The following is a 7665-nucleotide window of genomic DNA, read 5'->3' as shown; positions in this document are numbered from 1 at the left end:
GATCAGATGGACTTAAGGAGAAAATGTAATTATAATGGGTGAAAGGGTAATTTTGACCCAACTGTAATTACGAACAATTCGTAAAGGATCGATTTATTGATGACAGGTTATATCCATAGACACAAAAATATATCTACCGTATGAAGAGTGCAGTTATGGATTTTTAGTGGAGTGATCCACCGTTAATTAATGTTAATTAAGTTTACTAATAATTTTAATTAATTTAATTTGGAATCATAGGAACTTCTGATTTGTGGGTCTATAAGATCTCTTTGCTAACTCACTAAGGGTAAAATAAGGATCAATTTATTTTGGAATAATTTGAATTATTCAAATTATTTTGGGAAATTTTATATTATTGAGGATTAATATAAAGTATAATGTACAATGATACATTATAGTATATAGTTTATTATAAATATGATTTATAATTAAAACTATATAATATGAGAGAATATATTTGAATAAGATTCGAATATTAAATTAACATGAATTTGATTCAAATTAAAACTATATAGTAGTTTAACATGAATTAGATTCATATTAAAACTATAGACTAAGAGAAATATATGCATTTTTATATGATTTAAATGCATGATTAAATAAAAATGTGATATTTATATTGATTAATTAATATTTATTTAATTATTTATTATATATTAAATATGATTTAATATATATTTATTTATTAATTAAATAGATTAATTTTAAATTTGGAAAATAACTCACCACAGTTATGTGGAGAGTGGGTGTGAGAGGGTTATTTTTCCCTCATGATGGGTTCTACTTTTTGAACACAGAAATATAGAAAAGTCTCACTGGTGTGTTGTTCTCATCTCTTTGTTCTCTCTCAATCTGTTAGAGAAAAAACTTCACTCAAAATTTCTTTATTTCCCCTTCCAATTTGGATCTCACCATGATCCTACCAAGAGACATAGCGAGGAAGCCCTATTGGTAGTGTCCCTTCGAGTTCTTGGAGGTTCGTGCAAAGGATTTTCTCGAAGAATCGATCTTCAAAGGTAATTATTCTATACTGTAGTTTTTTTAATACTTAGCCTTTATTTCTTTGTAAAATCAATTCTGTGATTTTGTCAATCCCAATTCAAAGATGCAATGCTAAAACGCTTCCGTATTGGGATTTAATCCCTTCAAGTTTGTCCAAGAATACCATACTTATAACAAAAAATTAGGAGTTCTTCATATTTAAAAGAGCATCATACATCTTTTGTGTTGTTTAGTTTAATGAGCATTCCTCTATGCAGACGCTTGGTGACATCTATTCGCACTTTTATTCTCATACACGGTCCGGTCCAGCCACTATCGTGTTCACAATTAAGCTCAATTAGCTCTCCGATCTCACCTCCGATTAGTGAGGCCATTTTCCTCGGCATATAGCCGAACAGGAGATTGTGAATTTGGATCCACATGGCCTCAAAATTGAACAGTATAGATTCAACACTTTCTAATTTTGTTAATGATTCCATCACAATGAGGCCATTATCGAGTGTCCATGTCCGATATTAAGAATATGTAATTTATCCTTCATCGTTTTAAATTGAAAGACAAATAGATTATGACTAGTTGCATCAATACTTGTATTCAAGTATACCCTTCAGACTGATATAAGTATTGATGAAAAAGCATTGGCATTCGCCCTCTTTGTAGACAATAGTTTTGTCGCAATGCACAGTCAAAGATCAATGCTATTTAGCAGAGTCGTGTTTGCATCCACAATTAGAGGTCGTTCTTTTTTAGTCAAAGACATTTTCTCAGATTGACGTTTGTAGGTGCTCCATGACTTCTGTCAACAAAATCTCTTGGAAATTGTGAATCCTAATAGCCACCCAATCCAACTCTCGTAATAGAGAGAAACCCTTAGGGTTGAGGTGCTAACTACATATTCTTCGAGGAATGAGTGTTATGTTGAGATAATATTGGTATGGTTGTGACCATAGTGACTTTAAGATAAGGATATAAGGTAGTCAATCCTGTCGATTTTCCTCTTTTTAGATCGCTATTTTTTTATACAATTGTGGGTGGGATAAAACCTTCAACCTTGAGGGAGGAAGGTAATGTCAATTATGACTGAGCTAATATCACTTTGGTTTCTAGATTGCTCTTGGTAGTGCACCAGCGGTTCAATGTTTCTTTTCGAGCAACTTTATTTGAGAAGCTCGCTACCACTTCATCTAGTTAGTTTGCTCTATATCTATGGAGATTAGGGCTGAAGGAAAAACAAACTTGCAAAAACAAAAATGCTTAAATTGACAAAAATCACTTGTCGGTTTAGGTTGGAATCGATCAATTTGGTGGTTTCACTTTAAAATTTCAACTTTTTTAAAAGAAAAAACCAAAAACTTCCAATTGTATTCGAGTTTGGCAAATAACCAAAGTAAATTGAACCAACCAATTATGAATCTATAATAATACTCAAGATAATTTTCAAATTGGATTGGTGGTATGGTTGGTGTTCGATCACCCCTCGTGGAATAATATACAATTATCTTAAATTTGTATAATATATACAATTCTCTAATCAATGTACAATCCAGAAAATTTAAAAAGAAAAAAAAATTGGGGAAGAAGAAGAAGAAGAAATCAATCTAAGCTGCCACACAATTACGACAAATAGGGCACGTAAATTTCTTGCTAAACCAGACATCAATACAATCCGAATGAAAAAAATGGTTACACTCCGGCAACGCCTGGCAGTTTTCTCCGGCCAAAAACTCCTCCAAACATATCGCACATTCCTCCTCGCTCCTCCTCCTCACCATTTTCTCGCTCCCAAACCTCACCGTCGGCGGCAACTTCTCCGCCCGCCTCAACCGCCTCTCCTCCGCCATTGCCGCCTCCACGTCTCCGGCACCTCCTCCGCTGCGCCGGACGTCGAGGAACCACTGGAGGAAGCCGCTGAGGACATGGAAGAGGAAGAGGAAGAAGAGGATTATGGAGAAGGAGAAGATAATGGAGGTTCGGAGGTCTAGAGTTACGGTGTAGTGGACGACCGGGAGAGATGGAGATTCAGGGACCATCGTCTCCATGGGGAAGAGGAGTGTCAGTAATGGATCCGTCATTGTTGAGAAGCTTCAATTTTCTGAGTTGGCTATGGAGGATTTTTCTGTTTTTGTTTACGAAGATGGAGAACAAAGGAATTTGGGATTTGGGGAGGTCTGTTTATAGGGATTTGCCAAAATTGAGTTCAACCAATCATATCAAAATTGTCTAAAAAAAACAGAATTTTGGATAATTACTAAACAAGTTTGTTAATTACATCATTTAATTTTGATAAGTTCTTTTTTTTTTTTCCTTTGGTTGCTTGGTTGTCATCTTATTAAGAGTACATAGACATACTTTATGCCAAAATTTATTACAAGTTTAATAATGTAATTTGTCTTTGTTGGGGTTAATTTCAGGTTGGGTTCACTCACATGTTTAAAAAAAAAAACATTGAATGTGTTTTAAATTTATTAGCATTTATCCATCTAAGTTTTTAAAGGTAATCGGTAACTTATCAATGCTTAAACTTAAATTTAGGATACTTGTATGTGTGTGCCTTATTGTTGGATATGGTTGGTTAAATGGATAAAGAGATGCCCTTGACTTCTTTAATTTTTTAGACTAGATGATGGGACTAATAAAATTGTTGGAAAATAAACATGAAGTTCATTGAATATGGTTTTTAGGTTCAAATCTTTATTCATTATTATGTAATATTAAAACAAATAATTACGCTTTTTTTTTTTTTAGTATAATCGAGAGTAGGAAGATTCGAACTATGGATCTCGTAGTGACCCACACATTCGGATATCAATTGAGTTTTTCGATTTGGCATAGTTACAAAAATAATGTTTTGGGTTTTGGGATTTGGGATTTGGGATTTTTTTTGGTATAAATTAGGCATGCATTTGAACATAACTCCAATTATCATCTCAAATATTGATAATTAGATTTCTCACTAACATTATTTAAAAAAATAATAATAAATAAGTTTTATATGTTTACCTTTTCTCAACATATTTTAAGTCTTGGTTGTACTTTCTTAATAATGATTTTGATTGAAAATTTGTTTAATATTGTTGGTCGATCACTTTTCAAAGTCCTGATACATTTCTATTTCATGTTTTTAGATTCTTATTTTTGAAAAATTAAAAAGAAAAATATATTTGATCATTATTTCTGTTTTTTGAAAACAAGATTCAACAAGGAAAACTTGTTTATAATAATTTATTGTTTCTTTTTATGTTATGTTTTTGTTCTTTTTTAAGAAGGTTTAAATATAATTTAGTTATATAATATAAAGTTATATGATATACATCTAAATGTATTTAAAAAAAAAAAAAAAAAACTTATATTATCAAACCAATCTCGATGCAAATATAATAAGAATATTAGAAATATTTATATCCTTGAAGAATGTGATCAAAATTTGATCGACAATCTATTCTCTTATTCTAAGTCTTTGTCGTAATGATGTTGATTCATATTTAGCTCAACCGTATTGTTATGAAAATGTTGTGGTATAAAATATTAAAATATACCTATTGTAAAATAAGAAAAATGACCTGCTTCAACCAGGTTTCAAAACTAGTTAACTACGGCCATGGCTTTCAAGGACGAGCGCATGCACTATGGCAATGCAAATCCAAACTTCAGAAAATATCCATTTACATATTAATATAAAAATAGAAACGGATGAGTTGTTGTTTATCAAATTTGACGACTTTTTTTATAACTGTCTTTTTAAACTCATGAAACCAAAAATGAAAATGGTTATCAAATAAGTTTGTTACAAAAAATTGAAATGTTTATTGAAAGAGCGTTAAATGATAAATTTTAAGAGGTTTCTTGTTAAACCAAGTTGATTGTTTCAGAAATAAATTTTATTTGCCGAATATTTCATCATTATTGTTTTTTAAATACTTCGGCCCTTCAACTTTGCTTAAAAAATCAAATACAAATAATCTATTTCCTTATTTACTCAGGCTATTTTTAAATATAAAAAAATAAACCAAAATATTTACAAAATATAGATAAATTTTAGATACTAATAGACTTATATCATTATATATCAGTGACATTGATAGATACTGATATAAGTCTATTATCAATAGTTTACCATTTGAAATAATTTTGTTATATCTTGTAAATATTATCAATAGTTTACCATTTGAAATAATTTTCCTATTTAGTCCATGCACTTATCAGTTTGGTTATATTTAAGTTTTAAAGATAATGTAACTCATCAAATGGTTATATTTAGTATTAAAAATTAACTTATAATGGTTATGTTTAGGAGGTTTGTATTTGTGAAATGAATAGAATTTATTTGAGTACACTTAGGATAAAGGAATTCAACCTACAAATTTGTTTATCATTAACGCATCTATATGTTAGATGAACTATGATTACTTTGGTGAAAAATATTGCATGTAATTTATAGGTTCACATCTCTATTATGAATATGTTTTTTTACAAAAGTAATAGAGTTATACTCATTTTGTATAGATGAAGGAAAATTTTTGTCTCGTTTTAAATCTTACATTTTTATAGAATATAGATGAAAATGAACTTTATTCAATGGAATAAAATTAGTTTATTTCTTTCATTTTTTTAAACTCAATAATATATGGAGTTTGAGGATTTAGGCTCTAACTTCTTGGTCGGGAGTATATGTCTTAATTAACTTGAGTTATGCTCATTTTGACTTTCCTATTGAGTAGTTCTTCTTTCTTGTGAAACAAAAGGGAAAAACGACTAATTACTATGTTAAATTCCAAATTTGGTTCTTCATAGTTTATCACTACAAGAAAAATGAGTTCTCTCGACGCCTAAATCGAGCGTCGGGAGTTTGGTCGTTGGGAGAAACAGCCTCTCCCGACGACGTAAGAAGGCGTCGGGAGTTCTCCGGGAAATCCCGACGACGTAAAGACCCGTCGGGAGTTTCCCGAGAACTCTTGATGACTAAAACAGGCGTTGGGGGAACTCCCGACGAGTAAAAAAGGGCGTCGGGGGAACTCTCGACACCATACATTAGCCATCGGGAGTTCCCTTGGAGGAACTCCCGAGGCTCTCCCAACGCCCGTCGAGCGGCATCGGCAGATCCCTTCTCCCCCCATTTTTTCCATTCTTCTCCCTTTTCTAACCCTAACCCGCCCTGCCCAACAATCTCTCCGCTGTCGCCGAAGCTTTCCCAGCCGATCTCTCCCATTTTTTCCCTCCTTCTCCGCCGATCTACTTCTCTCGCTCCTCTCCCTCGCGCGCCGACCACTCTCCCTTTAAGAACCTACCGCCTCTCCTTTATCCTTCAAGAACCCGCCGCCAGCTACTCTCCCTTCAAAAACCCGCTCCGCCGCCGGCCACTCTCCATTCAAAAACCCATCGCCTCTTTTTCATCCTTCAAGAACCCACCGCCCGCCATCGCCGCTGCCTCCTCCCTTCGATCAACAGTCGCATTCAACCGCCTGCCGCCGCCGTCTCCTTCTCTCGTTCAGCCATCGGTAATCTTTTCATTTTATTTTCTCTTGTACATTAATTTAAATCATTATTTTCTCTTTTATATTAATTTAATCATTATTGATCGATTAGTTGAAAAATCATGATTTAAATCATTTATGCAAATTATTGTTATTGTGTTATTGTAGATGTTCCAATTAATCATTGTAGATGTTTCAATTAATCATTATTGATCGAATCCCATTTATTGTTGAATGTGAATTAATTTTACTTTCCAAATACCATTTTCAAAAGCTCTAAAAATTAAACCAAAACAAGATTCCCATTTTCACACAATCACATTTTCATCAATAGAAATTATATAATGCATTGGAGAATTCAACAATGATTATTCAAAACATGATGATGATGATGATGACAATTCTAATTCAACAACAATAGTTTCCCATGTGATCATCTATCGCTTTAGAAAGGTTTACTTTTAAGGTCGAGAAAGGAAGGACGTGTTGACCTATTTAGGGAAACACACTCTAAAGGTGGCAAGTTCGTGAACGAGACAACTGAAAATGCACATCTAACATTTTTTGTTTTACTATCGTGTTGTTTTTCATTTCTAATTTTAGTCGCTTGTTCTTACCCATTTACTTAATATGTCTAGAATCAAATGTTGGAATTACAATCCAACCTTACTCTAAAAGGTTCTCAACCACTAATAAGGGATGAAATCTGTGAGACGGTGTTGGGTATACGACCCAGATATTCAAAAGGCCTAGGTTAGGATCCTAAGCCTAAGTCGATAAGGGTAGCATCTCATCAAGCTCGTCATCTACTCAATGAACGAAGATAGGAATGGAGGAATTGAGAGTCAATTTCGAACAGTCTCAGTCGAGGATTAAGGAACTTGAAGACGTTTAAAAATAAATGAAAGAGGATCATGCATGACAAATGGAAGAAATGAAAAAAATGATTGAAGACATGATACGATCACAGAGAGGAAACCCATCGAATTAGATATGATTACTACATTATTTAGTTGGATAATATGTTGCTATCCTGTTGTTATGGTAGCAAAGTAGTTATGTCTTAAGTAGCTTTATGATAAAGAATTGTTGGCTATCCTGCAGTTATAGTAGCCAAACAACTGGATTTTGATGTGCTTTTTGTTGTTTTGTGTGTTTTATGTGTTGGCTCTTTATCTTACTCGTTTTG

Source organism: Benincasa hispida, chromosome 9 (assembly GCF_027475165.1).
Source record: "Benincasa hispida cultivar pf3 chromosome 9, pf3_genome.v1.1, whole genome shotgun sequence".
In the NCBI taxonomy this organism is placed as follows: domain Eukaryota; kingdom Viridiplantae; phylum Streptophyta; class Magnoliopsida; order Cucurbitales; family Cucurbitaceae; genus Benincasa; species Benincasa hispida.
This window is presented reverse-complemented; position numbering follows the sequence as displayed.